This window comes from Acipenser ruthenus, chromosome 20 (assembly GCF_902713425.1).
Source record: "Acipenser ruthenus chromosome 20, fAciRut3.2 maternal haplotype, whole genome shotgun sequence".
Classification (NCBI taxonomy): Eukaryota; Metazoa; Chordata; class Actinopteri; order Acipenseriformes; family Acipenseridae; genus Acipenser; species Acipenser ruthenus.
This window is the reverse complement of record NC_081208.1, coordinates 27,249,623-27,273,672: the sequence shown is the minus strand read 5'-3', so window position 1 is coordinate 27,273,672 and position 24,050 is coordinate 27,249,623. Positions and strand designations below refer to the sequence as shown.

The following is a 24,050-nucleotide window of genomic DNA, read 5'->3' as shown; positions in this document are numbered from 1 at the left end:
ATCAACGGTATGAAAAAAGATCCTTAGCTATGGTAAGAATATCTGCCGTCTATCCATTTGAAAAAACAAAACTGTGAAAATTTAGTGTCACATTTATGTCACTAAATATGTGTAGGTCAAAGTGGAGTAGAGGATTATGTAAACAGAATACAGGGTATTGCCATGACTTTTCAATGTTATTTTTCTTATGGTGTCGCTAATGGCCTGCTTTGTAATGTTTTAAACCATAGATTGCTTCTTTGGCAGACTTTGGGCAATAATTTGAGCATGATTATAGAAAGTATAAAAGTTGTTCTTGGGGCATAACATTGTCTTGTGGTGCATGTGAATAAGCTTTTCACTGTGTCGGTTTTCTTTTAATTGGAACAGAACTGTACCAGTAGTTTCAAAGAACAGAATGGATGTTACAGTGAAAGCATAATTAATACTTCAGAGCACTTACCTTCTCCTGCAGTGCAATATGCCAGTTATTGTCAGGATGAAAACACACATGGCAATTAGTGCAATGGCTGTTAGTAGCACTAGGTAAAGTTTGGCGCTCCAGCTGAAAAAAAAAAAAGAGAGAGAGAGAAAAATAATAAGCAACACATAATAGTCATGAGCAGCTTGAAACCAAATCTTTCATGATCTGCTTTTTAGCCTTCCTTTAAAGTACATGAAAAAAACACACAAAACACAGCTTTAATAGCAAGTTCTTAATTATTATCACACCTACGCCACTACATTTTTTCTTCTTTAATTTGGAACCCCATCCTCCGGGTTCCACAGACTAATGATTATATGGATATGTTTATGCCCCTGATAAAAAATAAAAAAACCCTATAAGATGGTGTGATCTATTCCTGTTTGGCTGCTCTGATATTTGTAAGCTCCAAAATTAGTCCAAGCGGTCAGAATGAAATAGAATTAAATCACTTAGACGGTTGATAAAACCTACTTCTAAAACCTTAACCTCCCCCTGAATTGTTCAGCTGATGTGGGTAAATATTTCTACAGCAGCCTCAAGAAGTTAAAAAAAAAAAAAAGAAAAAGGATTAGGTCTACATAGTAATTAAAAAAGAGGAAGAACTGCAGTGGCTACCACAGTATTCAGGCACGACTTGGTCATTACTAAATGTATTTGGGCTGACACCCCTAACACAACATCTTATATTTTCACAAAACGTGTTATCTGGGCTGCTTTTTATTGGAAAAACTTGCTGCCTTTCAGAAATTGGCGATAATAGATCTCGGAGATCCTATTTTGATGAAAATAAAACCGATTAACCGTTGACCCTGAAAATCTGTGCAAAATACTCAATACATACAAATCAAAGAATTGCACATTTTCAAATAATCTTCTTAAAAGGTCATTCAATTAAGGATTTTAATTAAAATGTGGATTCAACATGCTAGTTTCTGTGCTGATTTTTTCATGGAACGACTCAGTGTTTTTAGAAATTATTATACATCAGTTATCGGGCTTGAAGAAGAAATCCACGTGTTTTTTTTTGTTTTTTTTTGCCTGTTCAGTAATAATATAACTAGGCTTGCTACTTTTTGATCTTAATCGGTAAAACTCATTAAACGTCGAAACGTCCCCCCAAAAAAGAGTTCGACTTAAATAAATCTATATAGGATAAACTCTGTATTTTTTATTTTCTTACCAAAAATAATCATTTAGAAATCCTCTCTAGTTTGTGTAGTTTTTATACGTGCTGTCTGTCCCGTCTCCATTCCGCTCTGAATGGCTGGGAGTCAGTCACTGTCAGTCATCTCAGCGGTCTGTTAGTAATGTAGTTTCACCCTGTTCTGACAGATCTGAAACAGGTGAGTGGGGAGCTCAGACTCTGAATAGTAAGTGCACATTAGTTCTGTTCAACTATCTAATGTTTTGTTTTGTACATATTATTTTTACTCGCAAATTTATGCTATAAAAGTTTGTGAATACACTTTTATATGCTGCGTTTTGTACTATTTATTTGAGACAATTTTTTAATTTGCGTAGGACCTCAAGGTATAGTGCGCTGTGACCAAACGTTATTTCAATTAGAATGTTGGCAACCATGGTTTTGTTGCATGTTGAATTTCAGTCTTTTATGACAAAGGTGTTTTCGCTAAATGAGATGTTTTTCAATGGCATAAAAAGCCTTTTATTTAATGCATAAAGGTCGATTTCACCCATTGTCTGCTTCAATTGAAAAATAAAGATCTAAAATAAACATTGATATTAATTGTCGATTTGGCAAAAAAATAAAAATCGATTAGTAGCAAGCCTAAATATAAATAAAACACACACACATATATGTATGTTGAGAAGCCACTGCTTTCCTGTTCAAAATGGTATAAGCAGTCCCACCATAGGCTTTCGAGGATGAAAACCATACATTTTAGACAATTTTACAATGTCTACTTTCCACAGCAGATTTTCTTGAACATCCATCAGGATGACATGATTTATGGTTCTGTAACTTGGGGATCAAAGCAAACACAGGTCCCAGAGGTGACTAACCTGTATAAAAAGGAAAACCACAAATCCACCGCGAGCTGTTAGCAGACATTATGCCATTTTATTCATTAAAAGCATAGTCACTGAGTATAGGTATGGGTTTAATTGCAGTGATTTACCTGTGTGGGTTGTTGTGGGGATAGGGAATGACGATCAGCTGAGAATTGGGGATGATTGCAGTCCACTCCTGTTTTCGGATAGCCTGGAAAACCAAGCATTGTGTTAAGGTGCTTTCGTGCGAGTTCAGTAGATGCTCTTTATTTCGAGTTGCCTATCATAGACATCGGTTACCCAAGTGATTTGGCTCTCTGGATCAAGTTTCCTTTTGTTTATCTGGTAGTATACTGCAGTGTCGATGTTGTTGGCACTTACTAACACAAAGACACTTTGGTTGATCTATCCTACATTACATAGGTCTATGGCAGGCTAGAACTGAGCTGCTCTAAACTCCTAAATAGTCAAAGCACATTATTTATGAACTCCTTTAAAAAAGAAAAGAAAAAAAAACCAAACACAGTAGTTTAGTAAATGCAATAAGAACCACTCAGAATTATTGCAAATATAAGTGAGGGGCACTATAAAGAAAATAAACAAATACATTTACAAAAATAGGTTATATTACTGATTTCATTTTGCTAAATCATTTAAATAAGAACATGAAATGCTTTTTAATTTCTTTACAAAACAGGTACGTGTAAAACAGCAGAAAATGTCAACTGTCCAGAAAGAGAGATGTGGAATTACAATGAACCACACTTAGGACTTGTAAAAGCCTTTGTCCACTTTCATCTGAGGTTATGGTAATGTAAACGTCTGAAGAAATAATGGTTGCAGCAAATGAAAGAGAAATCTGCACTTCTGTTCTATTTGAGTGAAGAAGCCTTTATCTTCAGAACAGGCACATTGCTTTAACTCAAGATCAGTCGTTCAGGGAGTATTCAAAGAATTATGATGGTATTTCAAAGCCATAATTACCAATGTTTAAAAGGATAACTGAAAGAGACCACATGGGGAATATTAGAAACTGTCAGGGAGCTTTCTGATTTACCTTAGGACAGTAATAAACACTTGCTATCAGCAATCATTTCCTAATCAATTATTATCATTACACAAAGTAATACGACATTTTATTGAGAACACTTTATAATTATAAAGCAAGAATACGTACAATCTATTAGAGAAAAGAAATACAAACGGAAGCACTGCAGTAATGCAACACACACCGAAATACACGTTACTGGGTATGTGAGGCTTCAAATTCGGCACACAAGGGATCAATGAAAGTTTAACTGAGTCTAGCAAAACAATACCTTGCTGATCAATGATTGATTCATTGTTGTATTTCTAAAAATGTGAAATTATTTTTTAATGGTAACGAGATGCAATATTCTGTGGACAAGCTGCTATTACCTTCTCTCCCGGGGGACGTGGGATCCCAACATACAGATGATCCAAGAAGTTAGCGCTGCGTCCCAAACCCAGCACAGTATAGGGCAGCTGTAAGGCAAAATGGGCCGACTGGCTTAGCTGTCCGGCTAAAATGCAAATAAAATCACTGTGTAAACCAACAACACATCACAAACACTGACACAATATACATTTTGCAGATACATATTCCACGTAAACCATTCAAGATTATGACATTCAGTTTACAGAACTTGCTAAGGAACTATTGCTGAAGAAACTGTTGGATTCATTATTATGCTACTGTTCTTGCTCTTCCTAGAGAGAAACGGGTTAAAAAAAAAGCAAATCTGGTTTACACTTGGTACATATTCATTATCTGTAATCAGATGCAACATAATGCTCACGTTTAACATCATACTACTAAATTATTGCATAGAAAATGTCCTGCAGCCTGATTACTTCTGTGAGGAATTACTTGGTAATCAGGCTGCAGTGAATGCCTGAAATGAAGCTAATTTAAGTGTGATATAGGAACAACTATGTGTAAATAGTAATACCAGGACAGAACAACTGGATCCTGTATTTACTCCACAATGTGCACTGCCTCTGTACTTAAGGCTTTGGCTGCTAATGTGCTGAAAATCAAGTGATCTCTGACTTATACTGTATATACAAAGCTACACAGGAGCAAAGTTCAGTCCTGAAGGTGAGGTAGAATGATGGGGATGTAAAATAAGAAAAACACCAAGGAGACTTCTGCTATAGAGAAGAACATGTTAGACCCCTGCATAGGAACTCTATGTCGACACTTTCCACAGGACAGCCCTGCAATATACCCAGCTGGCAGCCTAGATCTGCAATACAAATGGATATTTATTTATTTATTTCTTAATTTCTTTCTTTCTTTTTTTTAAATGTAGTTGTTGCCAATGATTTTTAACCCAGTTTTCTCCCCAATTTAGAATCGGCAATTGTGTTGTTTTTAATCCTGGTTCACCGCTGCAACCCCCCGGCGACTCGGAAAACGGAGGCTGAAACACGCATCCTACAAGACGTGTTCCTGCCAAGCCATCAGACCTATAGTGCCGGAGAACAACACAGATCTGAATGGCTCCACTGCAGTGAACTGTGGATTGCTCTGCCGGCCAATTGTGCGCCACCCCCGGGAACACCCGGTCATGGTCGGCAATGACATAGCCTGGATTCAAACCTGCGATCTCCAGGCTATAGGGTGCATCTTGCACTCCACGCGGAGCGCCACTCGGGAGCCCCACCACCTTCTGGATGTTTTAAAAAAATGTATGATGCTGCACCAGACCTGAAGTACGTATATTAAAATAAATAAAGAAAGAAAATAACAAATACTTTAAAATTGCCATATTCAATCATGCAAGGTGGTAAAAGATAATACTAATAACCATCTTTCTCTCATGCAGCTTCTGTGAGGAATATTTACAGAATCGAAACTGCCCAGTAATAATAATAATAATTCAACCCTAACACAGCTGTGTTAATCTTCTCTGTGTAAAAGCCATTATAATCAGATCAATCACAGAAATCGTTACTTTTTGCTATGGAAGGCTTAAGTTGAATTTAGTTTCTTACAAGCGAGGACCAATCAATGAATTTACTGGTGCAGCATTTAAAAAGAACTGCACCCCATACTGTACTTGGACAAAAAAGGAGATAAAATTGCAATGCTTTTTTAGGCTATTGATTTTGACTGTTCATCCAGTCTCATTTCAAGTAAAAACATTAGACCCATCATTTTCATTGACTTACTTTCATTACAAAGCACTCTAAACGCTGCCCAATCTAAATCCACTCATTCAGTTCCATCTTGTTCAAGTCATTTACACGCCTTCCATTTGAAGCTAAGTGTTCAAGGCATTTACGAGCACAAAAGATCCCACCCACTTGTAGTTATCAGCTCAACCACTGACCAAGAACAGTGGTTTTTTCACAATTTAAAGAACATGAAGCAAGATAAAGGATACAAATGCTTTATATTTTGGTTCTCAATCAGTCATTTTAAAGAGGTTGCTTTTACAGACAACATTTAGCACTCATTTTTGACAATCTAATGTTACCTTATGCAAGGTACTTAGTCCAAACTTCCTGTGCATTTAGGTTCCCATTTCAAAGTTAGACAGTTTTCATGTCCTGGGACCAATATGATTTCCATAATGTACTCCTGGCTGTCAGCAGTCTTCACAAATCTTGTTTTGAATGAGGGGTCACCTGTCTAAAGGGCCTCTAAATCCCACTCCCCTGGCTGGAGGTGGTTGCTATAGCCTCCTTTAATCTAAAACGACACTGTGAAGAAACAGCTTGCCCGTGTACTGAACAATTTCCATACAATGGTTTACGATAACAGAAGCAGCATGTTCCTGTCGGAGTTTCTTCCAAACAAATATCATTACAAGGCTCACTTTTCAAATATGATTTCTAATTACATAGCCGCTTTGTATTTCCTCTCTGCTATAGAATTCATTATATTGTGCAGCTCATTATCACATATTCACACAGTGAATGGCTCTTTGACAGAATGTTGTAATGATGACAAGGTATCTTTCCAACACAACTGCTCCAAATCAGCTACACCGGGGCTTGACTTGGCCTGACTTGGCTTGACTGAGCAGCTTGCATCTGCTGGTACCACAGCCATGGGGATGTATTTCCAGCATTTAACAGGCAATAAAAAGCCACAGGGCTCAGAGATAAATGATGACTTCAAATATCCTCTAAACGACAAAGGAATTCTGCACAGCCACTGTAGTTCCAAATACAAAAACAATCTCGCTATGCTAATAACATCTTTGAAAACAGTTATTTCGAAAAAATATGAGGGGTATGATACCAACTTATTTCAGGGACAGATGTAAATGCCAGCAGAATGACTTATAGGGTTTGTATCAAGAGCAAAGTGATTATCACATTATTTATTTCAATTACAAAACCTAGGCACAAGCCCCTGAATAATTTATGACTGTCTTATAAAGTATTCCCTTCTAAACTAACGTACTAGACTCACAAGCTGTTTCCAAAACATTGCCAAGCTTCTAATACTCTAGCTGAGGCAAGCCAAAGGCCTGGAGAGAAGTGCAGCTGAATCAGATTTTCACAGAAGGATGCACAGCACCTGCTATGTTGTTTAGAAAGTAAACTTGCGGCTGCATTCCTGTGATGCATAGTTAGATCTTAATGGAAGGAACCAGATCCTTAGAATTCACTGTTGCTGAAACAGTGATTTCCTTAATTATCAACATTTATGATGACAGTAGCTGGTAACATGACATTTGGATCTAAGGATGAGATGAAGTGGTACAATGACGAAGCTGTGTAATACAAGGGCTTTGAAGCTTGTTCACAGCTTATACAATGGGAAAAGATTTAGACACTGATCTATCACAAAACACAGTGGTGTGGCTTGTGGAGATATGGTGCTCTATCCATAGAGCGCTATCCAGTCCTTCTTACTGTGGTATATTTAATAAGAGAACAGAGATACGTAGGTACTTAGAGAATTATCTTAAAGGCTTGGGAAGGAGAATGTGAGACCATGTGAGAGAATGTCCAAAAACAGTAAATAAACTCAAAACCTGGTTATACTGAAACAACCCGTCACATTATAGACACATCTACATTATTCATGTCAAATTAGCATGGTCGACTATAATCACATTAGACAGCCATGAGTGGAAACAACATTCCATTTTACTGTTGGAGCTAATGTGTATCAGCTGTGTACACCACTTATTATGAAAGACATACACAGAGGAAGTGATATACTCGGCTCAAATGCAGCACCTGTCACGTTACCTGAACTTGCAGTGTCAACACCCAATGCTCTGTCTGACCTATTATTATCCAGCGACGACCCACACATATAACACTTCCCCTTGTTACAATAGCCTACTCAAGCTAAACTGCCTGTGGATTGAGGTTCCCATCTCAACTTCAGATAACAGAAAGAGACTCGAAAATAGAGCAGTTAAGAGAGATTAAGAAGTCTATTCAGTAGACTTAAAATGGCATCTGATCAAACCACTGCACACACATAAGAAAGGTCCTCATAACCTCTCTGCTGGAAATGAGAGGTATAAAGAAGGCTAGGAGAACATTCTTTAATATTTAAGGCAGATACCAGGTTCACTCTGTGCAGTGTGACAGAAGGATAGATGGATCAGAGCACATTTAGAAAATTTAAAACAGCTGCCTTTTGAATTATTTAAATAGGGTGCTTTTTAAAAAACTGTTTTGAGATGTTGAAAAATCTGGTGATATTGCATACATTTTGCAAGATATTTGTAAATGAGTGTCTGAATGGTAAAAAAACAAATTAATAATAATAATAATAGTAATAATAATAATAATAATAATAGTAATAATAATAATAATAATAACAATAATAATAAATGAAGATTTTCAAGACTTACTGAAGGATGATATGCCATTAGCTTTACATTCATGTGGCAAAGTGCCCCGCCCCTGTGTGCATTTGTGTGTTCTGTGTTGTATGTTGCGTGTGTTAATGTTGGTGTATAGATTGGTACACGGGATATAAACGGGTCTGTGTTTCACGTATATTTAAAAAGTGTAGATTTGTATTTAGGCACGAGGAGAGCACAAATCACTTCACGTGCTGGTTAAATGTAATATGTGAACACGGGGTTTCACGTAATTAATTCACGTGCTGGGATTCAAGTGAATAATTAATTAGTAATTGAATCCCAGCACAACAGTATATATAGATGCACATTTTCACTCAGTCGTGGTTGGGTGTTCGAGAGTGGAGAACGGGTGAGAAAGAGAGAAGGAGAAACGTAAAGTAAAATAATAATCAATAAGTGTTTTGTTTGTACTCACCGTGTTTGTTCGTCTCCGTGCACCGTTTGTTAAGTGTTTAGTCCGTTTTGTTTGTCTTTTTATTTTGGCGTGTAGTGCCGTGTCCTGTGTTTTTGTTGTTTCAAACCTTTTATTTTCTGTCTGTTTATTAAATGCTGAGCGCGATCACGCGCTCAGCCTAACCAAAATCCAAGTCTCTGTGTTTGTATTCCTTCCTGCTTCTGGTCTGACGCCACCCACTCTGGCCGTCTTTGTGACAATTCATCATTTCACTTAATGAACGGAGTATTGTTCAATTGTTTCAGCATTATACAATACATTACTGCATCTTTAAGAATACAATATTCCTCTATTCATTTTTTAATGATCTTTATGTAGTTATAATGATTTGTATTACCAGTATTGTAGAGTTAATGCCCAAATAGATTGCATTTCTGTTGTTTTGAATAATAATGGTTTTGTGTGGGTGCTGCTTTTACCATCAATCTGTTTCTGGGATTTATCTGTCAAATGGCTGGAGCAATGTGTGTGTGTGTGTGTGTGTTCTCATGGCACTCGCTAATCCTAAACAATATGCCAGCTTCCCTGTAGCTGTGCTTACCTTGCTTCCATGCATTTCTTATCAGACAAGCAGAATGTAATGGTCTGACTGCAGAAAGCACAAAATCACTCAGCGTACAAAGCCCTGATCAATAATAATCCTTCTCCTCGCTGCAGCTGGTTAGCTTGGCTGAATCCTGCAGATTTTAACAGTTTCAATTTACTTCATTCTGGCTGCTGCAAACCTGGGGGAACAGGGGCTGAGCACGGGGGAGGGAGGGGGTTCTCTTTAGTACTTCACTTATTAACATCATACTAATTCCCCCATTAAAGACAATTGAATTGGCAGAAGTTGGCTATTGATCGGACTCCCCAGCTTTCCTTTGTCCTTCAGAGCGCCATGCTTTTAGAAAGACAGACCGGGGGTGCATGTGACATGAAACTTTTTCTAGACCTGCATCAGAGATGCTCCATTCATCAACCTGCCAGCCATGGTCTCAGAGGGACAATGCAGTTTTTATACAGTCTTGGCCAAAGATTTTTCTTTCCATTAAGTAGGGTAAACCATTTATATTGTAAACAAGCAGTGAACAATTCAGCCTATTAGCAATAACACAGCACTAATTGCTAATAGGAATACTGTCTGGATCGGTTTCTAATGTGGCTGGTAAATTGATTATACAGTATATCATCACCACAAAAATATACAAGATAGGCAGAACTTGGTTTCAGAGCTGGTTTAGAACAAAATGTTGTTTTTGTACAGTGCTTTTTATAGAACAAACCCCCCAGGCAATACATACTGTAACAATCCATGCGATCAGAGCTAGAAAACGGAGAATAGATTTTGACCCTAGAGATTTAAACACCTGAGCAATGGAATTGGATTACCGATGTGTTAGAGGCGTTACAGAAGCTTTTATTTGAACCCTGAGGGATGGGAAGTAAGATTGGTAGCGTAAGGATCCAGGTATAGTGACCCAGACAGCAATGCATTTCACGGTACAATAACAGAGATGGAGAAAATTGAAATGATGCAGTAAAATTAAACTTAGAATAAATTAGATACACTTTTGATTGTCAATGATTTTGAATTAAACTTTACTAAATTCAAAACTTTACTGGGTGCATGTGTAATGTTAGCAGAGGCTTCAGTCTGGTCAAAAAGGAAGCATGGACAAACTATAAAAAGGTGTCTTTCTTTGTCCCCGTACACAAGTTTGCTTTGCAGCCTTCACAACTAAATTGTTCATTTGGATACAGAAAAGAATCACTGAGTATAGCTGGGCCTCAAGTTTCTATGTCAATAAATAAAACATCAACTGGTTTACGCTTTGCAGCAGCATTGAAACATCCTTCAATTTCTCAAGACACTTTATAGAGCTTCACATAGCTCAGTGTGGCGACAGCTACACTGTAACATTTCTTCAGGTTTCTAGAGCTATTTAACCCCTCATTTGAACCACAGATTATTAGGAATAGCTGTGGTTCCAAGGTCATAGATTACTTGTTGACCTCATTTCCCCAGATGGTTTTCAAGAGCTGTGAATTGAACTGGAGCAAATAAACCCAAACACAATCCAAATAGGATTCGTCATACCCTGGAAATATGAGAGAGTACTAGTGGATGTTGTGGCAATGCTGATGTGTACTGTATCAGGCTGTTCACAACATTTTTATAAAGACAATTCAGAATACCTTTCCGGAAATTAATAAATATGGTAAATAAATAATGTCTAAATAGCAATAAACAAAAATTGTTGAACATATTCAATATATCATATACGTTTATTTAATATGCAAGGTAGTGTAGATACTTTTGGCAAATATTTATGTGGTTACTAATAAAAAATAAAAAAATAATATAGGGTTGTAATGATTAATACAGAGTAATACTCTCACCCAGGAATATTAGCCAACAAACTTCACTTCTGTACTAAATGTTACTATAACCAAAACAATGTCTGGTTTGTCAACACAAAGGTCAGTTAGAGCTGTAGGTCAATTAGATACATTGCATTTTGGCTCACACTCACAGACTCATGAAGTCTTCCAATGTGCCTCCTGGAGGCAGGCTTGATACTGGGGGTGGGGGGAAGGGGGGAAATCACTCTGTCACAAACCCTCTGTGTGTGTGTGTGTGTGTGTGTGTGTGTGTGTGTGTGTGTGTGTGTGTGTGTGTGTGTGAGTGTGAGAGAGAGAGAGAGAGAATGTCAAATTATTTCTCTATGCATGGATTCACAGTTTTGGCGCCAAACTTGGTGCACACCAAGGGTGGGAGACGGACAGCCCAGAATACCAACGCCCCCCGTGGGATTATGAGGCCTGCGGCTACAAGGGAAGGAACATGAGAGGACTTCCAACCGGATTTCACTGCAGCGCCTCAGCCTTAAAATGGAAGAGACACGTATGTCAATGAAGGTGTCATTTTACCCCAATTAATAGTAGTTATAACCACAAGAGCTTGACAATCTTCATTTCAGGATGCAAACAACATGTTTTTTTTTTTGTTTTTTTTTATGCCCAGACAGGTTTAAAAAAAAAAAAAAAAAGAAATACAACTCTAGTTGTCTCTTAAGACAATACTGAACCTGTTCATCCATCAAACCTGCAGTTATATTTATATTGTTGTGCATCTTTTAAGATAAAAGGATTTAATAATATATATTTTTGTGAATGACTTGACACTATATAGGATTTATATACAGATGTGTTGGATGCCTTAAAGTACATCTTAATATTGTATAACCCCAACTAATTTAGTTTTTAATATGTGCACTATTTTACATTGTATGGATTTGCTGTAATGTTGATAATGCTCAAATGACAGCATTGTTTGTATAACATACAACAAGATTTTTTTTTTACCACTCATCAACAAAAGGCAGGTCTAGAATGTGTGGTTCATATTCAAAGATTTTAGAAAGCCTTTAAGCATAAATTAGTCATTTTAGTGCAAAACAAGCAGTGAACAATTCAACCTATTAGCAATCTCCTAACACAGCACTAATTACTAATAGGAATCCTGTCTGGATCGGTTTCTGATGTGGCTGGTAAATTGATTATACAATATATCATCCCAACATTTAAAAAATACACAAGATAGGCAGAATTTGTTTCAGAACTTGTAAAGAAAAGGCATGCCCTGCTTGTAGATCAACACCCAGGGGGCAACGGATCCCATCAGTGTTATACTGCCGTGCTGTAATTGGTACAGACTGTCAGCATACACAGGTAAACTTCACATGAATACTAATGCTCTACAGAGATGTAAACTTAAACAAGTCAGGGGCTTGTCTAAGAATAGAATTTAATTTGATGACTTCCCAGGGTCAGTGCTTGGTATTCATGTTGGAGCTATGGTGCCTAATGCGTGGCTCTGCCCACTAATACTGCAGCGGAATCTCGTCATAGTTTTAATAGTCCCAAGCTTGGTTCCAGGTTAGCACTGGAATCTATGTGACTAGGAAAAAAGAAAACTTTTCATGTCACAAGTGGAATTTAACTGTCCATTTACCAAAACCACCACACAATAGGACTGAGGTGTGCTTGCAGAGTTGTTAGGGGGAGCTGTTACCCCTCAGCTCTTAATAAAACTAAAACTTAAAAAGAAAAAAAAAAAAAATTCCTCATTCCAATTTCAATTCCCCCACCCTAAAGGCCACCCCATTATCTCAGTCAGCCACAGCTGTTGATACATTTCAGTGCCAATCATAAAATGCCCCAGTTTTAAAAAGGCTGATGCACTTAAAGGAAGGGAAATGGGTCTGCCCTAGGCAATGTGAGGGATTTGCAGAATAATACTGCCTCCTAATTTAAAACGAGAATGACTTGCAACAATGTTCACTGGAGTAAAACCTTTATATACAGTCTGTATATGTGTATATATTTATAAAAAAAAGGGGAAAAGTATTTTCTGGCTATTAGTACACCACCCACTCGATATATCGCCGGTGTCGGGGTCCAATATAAATCCACTATATATTGAGGGCCGCGATATAGCGAGTGACCCATAGAAAAACAAAAGGCTAACAAATACTGTACAACCACTCCCTCGTTTTATCGGGGGCGTCAGGGTCCAATATAAATCTACTACGCAACCCGCTTTTTCTCATTTTTCGTATAAAAAGCAGCACACCATTTTAATTCGTACAGTGGAGGGTAATTGCTTCACATCAACTTGAGTATCCAATTAATTTCATGAGTCTTCCTCTCCTTTCTCAAATGCACAAACCTGCATCTCACATTGTGTGAACGACAGTGAATCGACAGCAAGCTCTCAAGTGGATGTAGTTAGCAATGAGTAGAGCCCTTCATTGCATTCCAAGAGCTGTTTACCTTCAAACTGAAGTGTCCCTCAGAGGGAAAACGAAACAAAGTACTGCCAATCTTGTCGCCAGCAAGGCAGAAACATCTTTACTTTCAGGGCAGTTATTTTCTTCATGCTGTGTCTCCCAAGACCTCATATGGGTCCTGGATCAACAACATTGAATCAGTTTAATCATTCTGAAATATTTATCAACAGTAGAAATGGAGAAACACAGTCTTACTTAAAAAGAAATAGTAGCTTAACATTGCATTTTCTTATTTAATTGTATTACTGTCCCAATTCTGACCGGTTCCTAAATACTCAAATATTAATAACAAACAGTATTAACTGCAAGAAGAAACACTAATAACATTGCAGAGATCAGGTAATGGGACTAAATGGGAGCTTTCAGAGGAGCAAGCCCATGTTGTTCACAGTGAGAAGCAAAAAGACTTCAAGCAGGGAAGAAAGTTCAATAGGGAATGACTGCTATCTGAAGTAGAAATGTACCCAATTATGAAAGAATGTAGTAAACTCACAATAATCCTATTTATTACTATGGCCATATCCAATACCAATGACTCATTGTTGTTAATAAACATTTGAACCAAAAACTGAAAGAGAAAAAAAAAAGAAGATCAGCAAACATCTATCTTACACAAGGAAGAAAACCTGATTAAGCTCATCTATTACATTCTTTCTTAGAATACTGGATGGAATAAACAGAAGCGTCCAACTCTGAACCTGAGTGATCCACAATACAGTACATAATCTCTCCTGCAAATCTACTTTTTTGTCCCTTTTCATTTCCCAAACCATTCAGCTGCTGCTGTGTTCAGAAGCTGTTAAAACTAATAAGCAGATGGAAATTAAACAATCTGTTTCCCTCCCTTTTTAAAGACAGCACTTGCTTTATTGTTGGCTTGAGATAGTAACCTTGGCCAAGTGGGTGGCTATACTATTATATAAAAAAATAGGATTCATGAAGGCATTCATTAATCCCTGCAGATTGTGGGTATTCACTTCTGAGCTGCCAAATGAATCATTGTCCTTTCTGACAGCAGTATTTGTTTTCTGTACCGCTATAATCAGCATGTTGCTCAGCCTTCGCTTTGTAAATGGAATGCAGATTATGCTAACAAGGCAGTGGTGATCAGCACCAGAAAGCACCATGTTTCTCATTTGGCCTACCTGATGCGTTTTTGAGATATCCGTTGGAGTCGACTGAGGTGTACATGACATAAGGTCCGGGCTGATTCACTCCGAAGGGCTGCAATGAAAACAAAAGGCACAGTCGGTCATAATTATACATGCAAAACAGGCATCTCTTTTTATTTTAGTATAGCACAACCAAAGTCCAATAGACATCATAACCCCAACACAGTATTTGGAAATTGGTGTAAAATGTATAGCCTATATTGCTTTAATTGAAATAGCCACCAAATATAGTATACCTTTTCTGTACACTTGGGAGGCACTAAAAGTGGCTTCCAAACAGCCCTGGCAGCATGCTACCTTAGGAGAAAGTCTAAAGTGTTATGCCTTGTACATGCCTGACAATGAGAAGCGAATGCAGGATTTAGCAATAACATGGTAAGAACATTATTTTGCATCAAATTCACTATTTCCAAGCAATTATGCTTGAGGTACTAATAGTAGACATGATGGTGTTTTCAGAAACTGTTTCAAAGCCAAATTCAATGGAACTGAGTTGATGCCACCAGAGCCTACAGGGACCACAAGTGACATTTATTTTTCATTAAATAATATATTTTCCGTTCTGTTAAATAATTGAGTAAGGTGGAACCCACAAAATATTCATGGACTGAAACTGATAGTAAATCAAGGATGAAGAGGTAAATATTTAATTTCTGATGGATCCATGTGTCAGAATGTTGTTCCCAGTCCTTCATAAGCACATTGTTTAATGAATTCACAGTCAAAAGAAGACTATAACTTTTGAACTTATTTGAATAGTGGCCATAACTTTGTGAGATTGAAATTATTATTATTTGGTCTTTGTTTTAGTTTTAGTCAGTTGGGACACATATACCTCACTCCATTTGCAAGGCCACACCCATAGTTCAAAAGCTACTTGATGTGATATCAGAAGAGCTATGGGTCACCTTTAGACCAGGGACTCAATAAGGGTTTGGGGGGTTCAGTATCATTATCCTTTCAGCAAAGCAACCACGTGAGAAACTGAGGGAGCCAAGAAATCATGAAAAAAATAAATACTTAGCCAAGGGGTAGGACACTATAAAGAAGCCACGAGATACTGTTATTAAATTGTAAGCAGCTCCAAATAAATACATACATATCTAGGCAGAGACAGCAGCTAGGGCTGGAAGAGTTGAAAGGTCACATTGACACATGGTTTGAATGGAATGAGCCTCAAAACCCTTCCCACTGAGACCCTCACTCCTTCACCCAATCTATATCTCTTATCAACAGATATTGAGTACCTGGCTTTATAGACACTCCCTGCTTCAGTGAATAGCACCACAAGAACATTATTAACCCCTAAAGGCTACAAGTCCTGAAGCACATCCCACAGTGATCAACGTTTTATATTTACTGATTTAATGCCGATATACTGTAACCATGGGATAAATTCTGTTTTGCATGGAGGAATGTCTCAGTACTTTGAAGAATGACAGCAGAACAAAATATCCTGGTAGAGTCACAAATACATATACATACACACTGTATAACTGACAACAAACTCCAGTCACTTCCGAATGGCTGCAAATTGTTTTTTTCTCTGAATGTTATCTGGATTTAGGTATTGCTATTCCCAGTCATTCAATTTCGCAAGATGGGAAACTCATCTGAATGCAGCATGGTCTCCTAAGAGTTTCCCCAGGTCTTATAGAGTTGTTTTAGCAGTACTGCAGTACATCTGACAGACAGTGATACCTTTTCATTAGAGCTGAGCAAACACAAGCTTTCAAGACAAAAATCTCTCTTCATTATGTGTCACCCCTAATGAAGAGACATGCTGCCATTCATGACTGCTCTATAATTCTCTGTAGCGTGTCTTTTCTCGAGGCTAATGCAGAACATAAATTTATAAAAGTCTACCTTTATACTTGGAACCTTACAAAAACAGGGACTGCATTACTTCAGTAAAACAGACAAAGACGTTTGTCATCTCAACGTAGTTTGTACCGATACCTGCTACTTGGACATTAATTTTGAATTCACAGCAGAAATGTATTAACTACTGTAGCTTCTGTGAAAAGATAGTTCATTATTTACACCGACACATATTTTATAATGTTAACCAAGATAATTACAGGCTGGTGCAAAACTGTTATAAAAGTAATTAAAAAGAGCATCTACTTGTAGTGCATGATAACGTTTTTATTAATGATTACACCATGATTATAACATACTTACTAACATGTTTTAGACATGTATTAATAGATCCTTAAACCCGAGTGTGACCAATGAATGCCATACGAAGAAATGACAGAGAGGGGAATTACATTATATATTGCACAGCATGATGAGAACTGAAGGTGATGAACGCAGAAGAAAATCCTTTTAGCCTGTTGAGCGATAGGTTTGGTGCAGCTGCACAATACCATACTGACTTGACTGAGCAACACGGGACAGATCAATCTAACCTGAACGTCTAAAAAAGAAAGTGCACTGGATAAATGGAAAGGCCACTGGGATCCGAGCTGTCCGGGAAATCAATCTTATTGCACACAAAAGCGAATCTGAGGAGATGTAAATGGAATTCCTGGAGCGATCTCTATGTATCTGTGTCATTGCAAGCACAAGTACATAACAGAACCCAACCAGATACATTACTATACTAACTGATCACTTAAGATGGTCCTGGGGTAGCTCAAGCATGGTATTACTGGACATGAGTTTGATTAAACTGCATTGAGCACAGCTGTAGAATCAAAGACGTCACGAGTATGTTTAAGATTTAATGTGAAAAAAGTTTAATTAAATTTCAAAACTGCTTAGAAAGATAAGGGGATAATATTAAAAGAGCTTCAAATGACATTTGAACATTTTTATTTGTACCTTTCCTTACCTGGGACCTGGGGTAATGCTTTGAACTGTCAGTGAGGGGTTAAGGGATGCTACAGGTAGCAATGAAATATGAATTAGGTGGTTGTGCAACATGGATACCTTGTGGGATTTTAAAAAAAGGTAAAAGCAGGGGCTCCTGAGTGGCACATCCAGTAAAGGTGCTCCGTGTGGTGTGCAGGTTGTGCCTTATAGCCTGGAGATCGCAGGTTTGAATCCAGGCTATGTCATTGCCAACCAGGGGTTGCTAGGGTCGAGCGCTGCCCAGGTACGGAGGGTTTAGGTCGGCAGGGCAATCAACTGTTCACTGCACACCAGCGACCCCTGTGGCTGATAGGGCACCTGCGGGTCTGCAATGGAGCCATTCAGATCTGTGTTGTCCTCTGTTTCCCAAGTCGCCAGGGGGTTGCAGCAGTGAACCGGGATAAAAAATAATAATTGGGCAAATGAAAACTGGGGTAAAAAACATTGGCGACGACTAAATTAAAAAAAAAAGGTCAAAGCATTCTCTCAGGTCGTATGAATTTTTTTAAAAAGCAAAAGAAAATCAATAAAAACAAGAGCATCAGGAACAACTCAAAATGATTATGAAAAAAAAAAGCTATAAAATGTTTAAAATCATCACTAACCCTGTGCCAGCTGTATGGCATTTGGAAGCCAATAAAACAAGAACTGTATTTCCCAATTTGTTTGTCCCATTGTCCCAATTCTGGTGCCTGTTGTTAAATATAGCTACAAGAAGAATGCAGTACATCAATCTGGACTTCAATACAACCTTCTGTAGAAGGGTATATATGTTAAGTGAGTATTCATTTGAGTTTAATGATGAGGTGCACACAGATCTGTCTATAAGATTCAACCTCATTCACAGCATGCAAAGGTCCCGACCTGTCTCTGCAATCACTCTCAACACTAAGTATTTTTGTTATATAATTTTGTAGTGTTTTAACTCCAAGCTCCTTTAGTGGGTTTCAACTATCATGCCAAAGCCATATGCAGTACATATCCTTAAAAGCTTTCAGATGGACATGGTGTTAAAAATGATGTAGGTGCGACTTAATGTGACTTTCCTTGGGCAGTCATTGGAACACAGTCCACTGAGCACTGTAAAAAAAACGAACAAAAAAAAAACAACATTTTTATTATCTTCCCCAATAAATATTAAAACTTAAAACCATGCTCATTTCACATTTTAACAGCATGTCTAATGCTCTGAGGATAGGGATTTGAACAGGTTTATCATGTCTTAATGAGTTTCATAACAGAATGGGCTACAATCCAGAATTTCTTCACAAGCTGAGTTCAATATCTTTGGTAAATTGGCCTTATGAAGGACATATTGACAGATTCCCTAAGCAAATATAATTAATTTTATTCTAAGAGATGATCTGAAGGGGGGCAGGATGATTTAGAAATGATTTTTGTATCCTATTGTTGACTATTATGGGGTTCAGTGGTATTCGTTGTGGAAAACATTGAATACTTCTCCATCTCATTAAAGGCTGACCCACAAGCCCCCCCCTCTGAGATCCATAAAATCTCAGAGCATTCTCATCATGATTTAAACTTCTTTGCAGAGATGCAGACTGACACTGGAATACAGAAGTATGATACCCAACTCTACAAATGCAAACCATATTTGGAATATGTATATATTTAGAAAATGTATTTAATAGTCAGTCCTACAGATTACATTGCAGGGGCTTCCAGGCACCTAACCACTTCCTGTGTTTTAAACACATTCCAATGGTCTAGCTTCAATCAGATCTAAAGCAAAGGTACCAAGTTTAGCAGTTTATCTGCTGAGCTGTATTTGGATTATTCTGAATTAACAAGCACACACACAAAGCAAATAACCAAAAGATTTTAAGCACAATACAAAAGGGGGATGGCCCATAGTAATGTTAATAATGGAAGTAAGAAAAAAAAAGCATTGGTTAGCATTTTTTTTTAATCTTTTGCCCTCCAATCATTTATGGCACAACAAATTGCCTGTCGAGATCAAGGTCACAGCAATCTTGAGTATGCAAATGATTCCAGAAGTTATGGAGGTGGTTTTGCTTTCTACGGCTGTTACGTTTTGCATACCGCTGTGGTTGATTACGTCTTGGGTTTAACTGCAGTAACCACTGTCTGGAAGCTCATCAGCAGTATATAAAATCAGTCATTACATTCTGTATCCAGCACAGTGGGAACCCCCTTGACAGCAAAGCCTTTACATTTTTTAAGACAAAGTGAATGAAACAGCAACATAACCACCAGGTAGGTCTAACACAGTGTAACATCTAGGACACGTTTGGGTATTTTACACTTGTACCCATGTCCACCTGTAATAGGATCCACATAATCAGGTACTAAACAGTATCAGAAAGGTTAAACGATTTTGTATAAAATCAATTTAATCAGATTATAATGTCTAAACAAAACTAGCAGTGCATGACACAAGTTTGGTGAAGGTACAAAATCAAGGCAGTTATCATGTTTACCATGCGGAGTGTGACGGATGAACGAACAGACGGACACTATTAGTGTACAAGGGTCCCCATTTTTTGAACGAGAACCCTATACTGAGGCACTGCAGTTCTCAATAGTGTCTAGTGACTAATACATATTTTAATATTTTGTTTAACCAAAATAATAACTACAAAAATAAATAAAGAAGAACAGCACTAAAATTCCAACCCTGCTCTCACCTGAAGAATTGTATTTTGCCATCAGAAGAAAAGCAAAGCAATTCAGAAACCCTTTGACATTTCACATGATGTGGTAATCGTCTTAAAATATATCCAGCTACTTTTTTTAAAGGATGCACTTATTCAACAGGCTTTGCTGGCCTGACACATTTATATGTCACCTAAATGACTGTGCGCTCTGCGGCATACTGATTACTCTCTGCTGATTTAAAGGAATGGCTCTACATTTGCAAGACTGTCTGGCACAGCACACTCTGTGCCATTCGAAAAAGCAAGAGAACAGAAATAAGAGATTGTCATAAATTAACCACACACACACAGATTAAAAAAAGGAACTTCAGTATCTTAACCAAGTAGAGGCTTTGGAGATCTGAAATGTAATCCAATGCATTTATAGAGCTGGGGGCTGCAAACACCAGGACAGAAGTCTGAGAAATAAAGTACTGCAGTGTATGCTTCTGAATTGAGTAGGTCTTTGGGAGCTAAAGAAATAGAGTGTTCTAATACATTAGCATGCTGCATTTCTAAATAAATACCTGAATAAATACCAACATTTTTTAGTGCTCACTTCAATGGCAAGACAGGTTACTGGTTGTTTGCTTACAGCTTCGGTAAGGACTTATATGGACACAGCAGACTTTATTCTGAAAACAGAAATCCAGAAAATGAACTAAATATTCATGACATGAAACATCATTAAGTTTTCAATTCATTTAATTTCTACCAACATGTCTATTTACAGCAGTACTTATTTAGTTGAATATATTAAGAGCAAAGCAAGGAAACTCTGAATGCATGCTTTATGTCAGAGCTGATGTGACACACTGGTGAACTGTACCACTGCTTATTGTTCTATTTTCTTGTTGTATATTTTACTATGTTAATACAAATGGAGGAGTGTGGAAATAGGGTTCCAGAAGATGCTACTGATACAGGTGCTTGCTCAAAAGTGGACCAAATTAATAAATCTCTGCTGAAGGCTTTAACAGCGGCTGATGGAGTATCTGCAACAAAGCTACTAAATCTACAAACTGCGGCATTAATACTGTAGGCAACATGAACCATTTCTGATGATTGCTTGTGCTAAATAAAGGTGATAGACAGTCGAGGGGGGGGGGGGGGGGCACACAAATTTGACTCCAACCCAAGGTACAGAAAAGTCCACACAAAATAATAGTGCCACCTAATACAATCTTCAACTTCATGAATCCTATCAGCCAATCAAGTTTAGAAAAGAGCCTTTATCACTCCACCAGTGGCATCCCTCTAAAGCCAACAGGACTTAAGAATCTTGAAACTCACTTTAAAACTGCAACTAAATTTCAAGCAGACTAAAGTCATTAATTCAAAAATAAAACTTTAAAACATTAGAATAATTTCTTCATAATCATTCTCTTAAGCAGTCACTACCTGCAGATAACTTAACTGGTCTTTCATCAAGTGCCCTCACATTCGACTTGGGCACTTAACTGCTGCCATGGTCAATGAACAGCCCTCTCACACTGATTGATCAGTGTGTCTAAAAAGTAAACCCACAGCTGTGTGTTGTTGAAAGTGTAGTTTGCTACAGTGTGCACAGTAACAAAATACACACATTTCTCTCATTAGTCAAGGTTACAGAAAGGAGAAGCTTTGATATCTACTCCAAGTAGAATTCTTCCTGTTGTTTAACAAAACTGTTGCTGTTTTCTCTTCATTATCTGATATGCCGGCTGTCTCTGCATGACATGAATCAATAATCAAAATAAACCTTTCAAGGTTCTGCTGCAAAAGGCATAGATGTCATATAAAATACTCAGGGAGCATAACCAGAGTTATCTGCAAAGATATGTCAATGCTTAACCCCTCCAAGGGGCAGTACCACGTGGATGGGGTTGCTAATGAACTGATGGTAAACTGGCTGCACCTCTGCTTTGCCTTTGCAAGCCTCTTTGCTTCTCATATATAATTAGCTTTTTACAGTCAGCTACAATGTACCCTGGGTACCTGCGTCTTTCTGGCTTCTGAAAATGAATACTAAAAACAGGTTAAGCCCAGTTTCCCACTGCAATATTTCATAAACATTATGGGCTAAAGTTTAGGGCTTTAAGCTAATCCTTTCCCATTACCTTTTTAGTCAAATCGTTGATTGTGCCCTTTTGGTGCAAAACCCTTTAAATAATCCGATTTTTTAGCACGTCCCCAATGGTTCCTGTTCAAACACTATATAGTATTTAAATATGTATCATCCACTTTTTTTAAATCATTACCTGAAAAAGACCCAGGTACCCGGATATTTTTCACGGCGGGTACCCAGTTCCGGATTTTCTACCTGTGCCGACCTCTAATATATATTATATTATATGAGAGAGACTGAGAGAGAGAGAGAGAGATTTCTTCTGACGCCCACAACTGAAGTCTTTCTAAGACAGATGAGCAATAATTAAGTTTGCAGTTGAGTAAAGCATTGTTATCATGAAACATTCTGACCTGTAAATGCATTTGGAGCTCAATGGTTTTATAACAAATGTTTTTCTGGCACTTAGTCATAATCCTAAAGGTAGTGAACTGAAAAATGTAATTTCCAGCAAAAGACTGATGCAGGTCCCAATGACAGGAGAAACTATAGATCAGTGAATTCTGTCAGCTAAGCACAGTGTAAATGCAGTCGTGGTCAATATCATGAGATGAATGTATCATTTAAAACCTCATAGTGCTAAACCATCCAGCCTATGTGAACCCATCTTGCACTTTGCAAATCTTTTAAATTTACACCAAAAAAATAAATAAATAAAAAAGACCCAGGATTTAAAGATATATAGCAAAGAAAAACAGTTCCTACTGTGGACCATCCGATACTGTTTTGCTTCGTGGCATTTTAGGCTCATTTATCATTATCACTGAAAGTAGCATTTATCAGGTGGTTAATGCACATAATTGGTGTTGCCAGGCCACTGGCTTACTGTGTCAGAATAACCCCTGGGACAGCTCACTGTCCAGAATTGTACTTAAATAGACATGGCCAAGAACTGAGTAAAAGCAAACGCCTGGAATGAGATGGCTACAGAGAATCTATCTGATTAAGAGCAGTATGACAAACAACAATTTCCAACAGTAATCAATGTATTAAGAATACTTAAATATTTAAAATTCAATCACAATTGTAAACTGACATGTATCTGCATATTATTATACATTGAGAACTCAATTATTAAAAAAAAAAAAAAAAAAAACATGAAGCCATCAGATTGTTTTCTCACACAAAACAAATAGAAATCACTTTAGGCAAGGGCTACCCTGTCAAATTTGTTGTCTTTGATCTGTGGAAGAGGGTTAATAAGAAAGAGATGTAGTGTTATATTTATTTGGAAGCTTTACTTGTTGTAGTTGTCCATTTTGTTGGAATGTCACGGCATATTATTTCAGTTAATGATGCATCAAGGGAAGTAGATCTAAAAAGTCAAATTCACATTCTTTATTGCCAAGCTGATTTAGACGCTCCAATGATCAGGGCCTGCATCTTATCTGTGTATTCAACCTGACTGCAAGGGCAGTGTTTTATCATTTCAGCTACAATTTGCAAAGATAACAGTCAGTGAATCATTGAACACATTTAAGCTACATATACATAATCTAGTATATTTATAAATCTAACAATTGCTGATCCTCATCTGAGAGAAGCGTCACCTACAAATTTCTGAATTAACAATTTATACTTAATTGGTGAAGGACA

The 24,050-nt window shown here is 37.5% G+C and overlaps 1 pseudogene; it reads right to left on the bottom strand.

The window, feature by feature from the left end:
• Positions 1–24,050, bottom strand: part of LOC117425865 (T-cell immunomodulatory protein-like) — a 78,922-nt pseudogene that overhangs the window by 4,664 nt on the left and 50,208 nt on the right.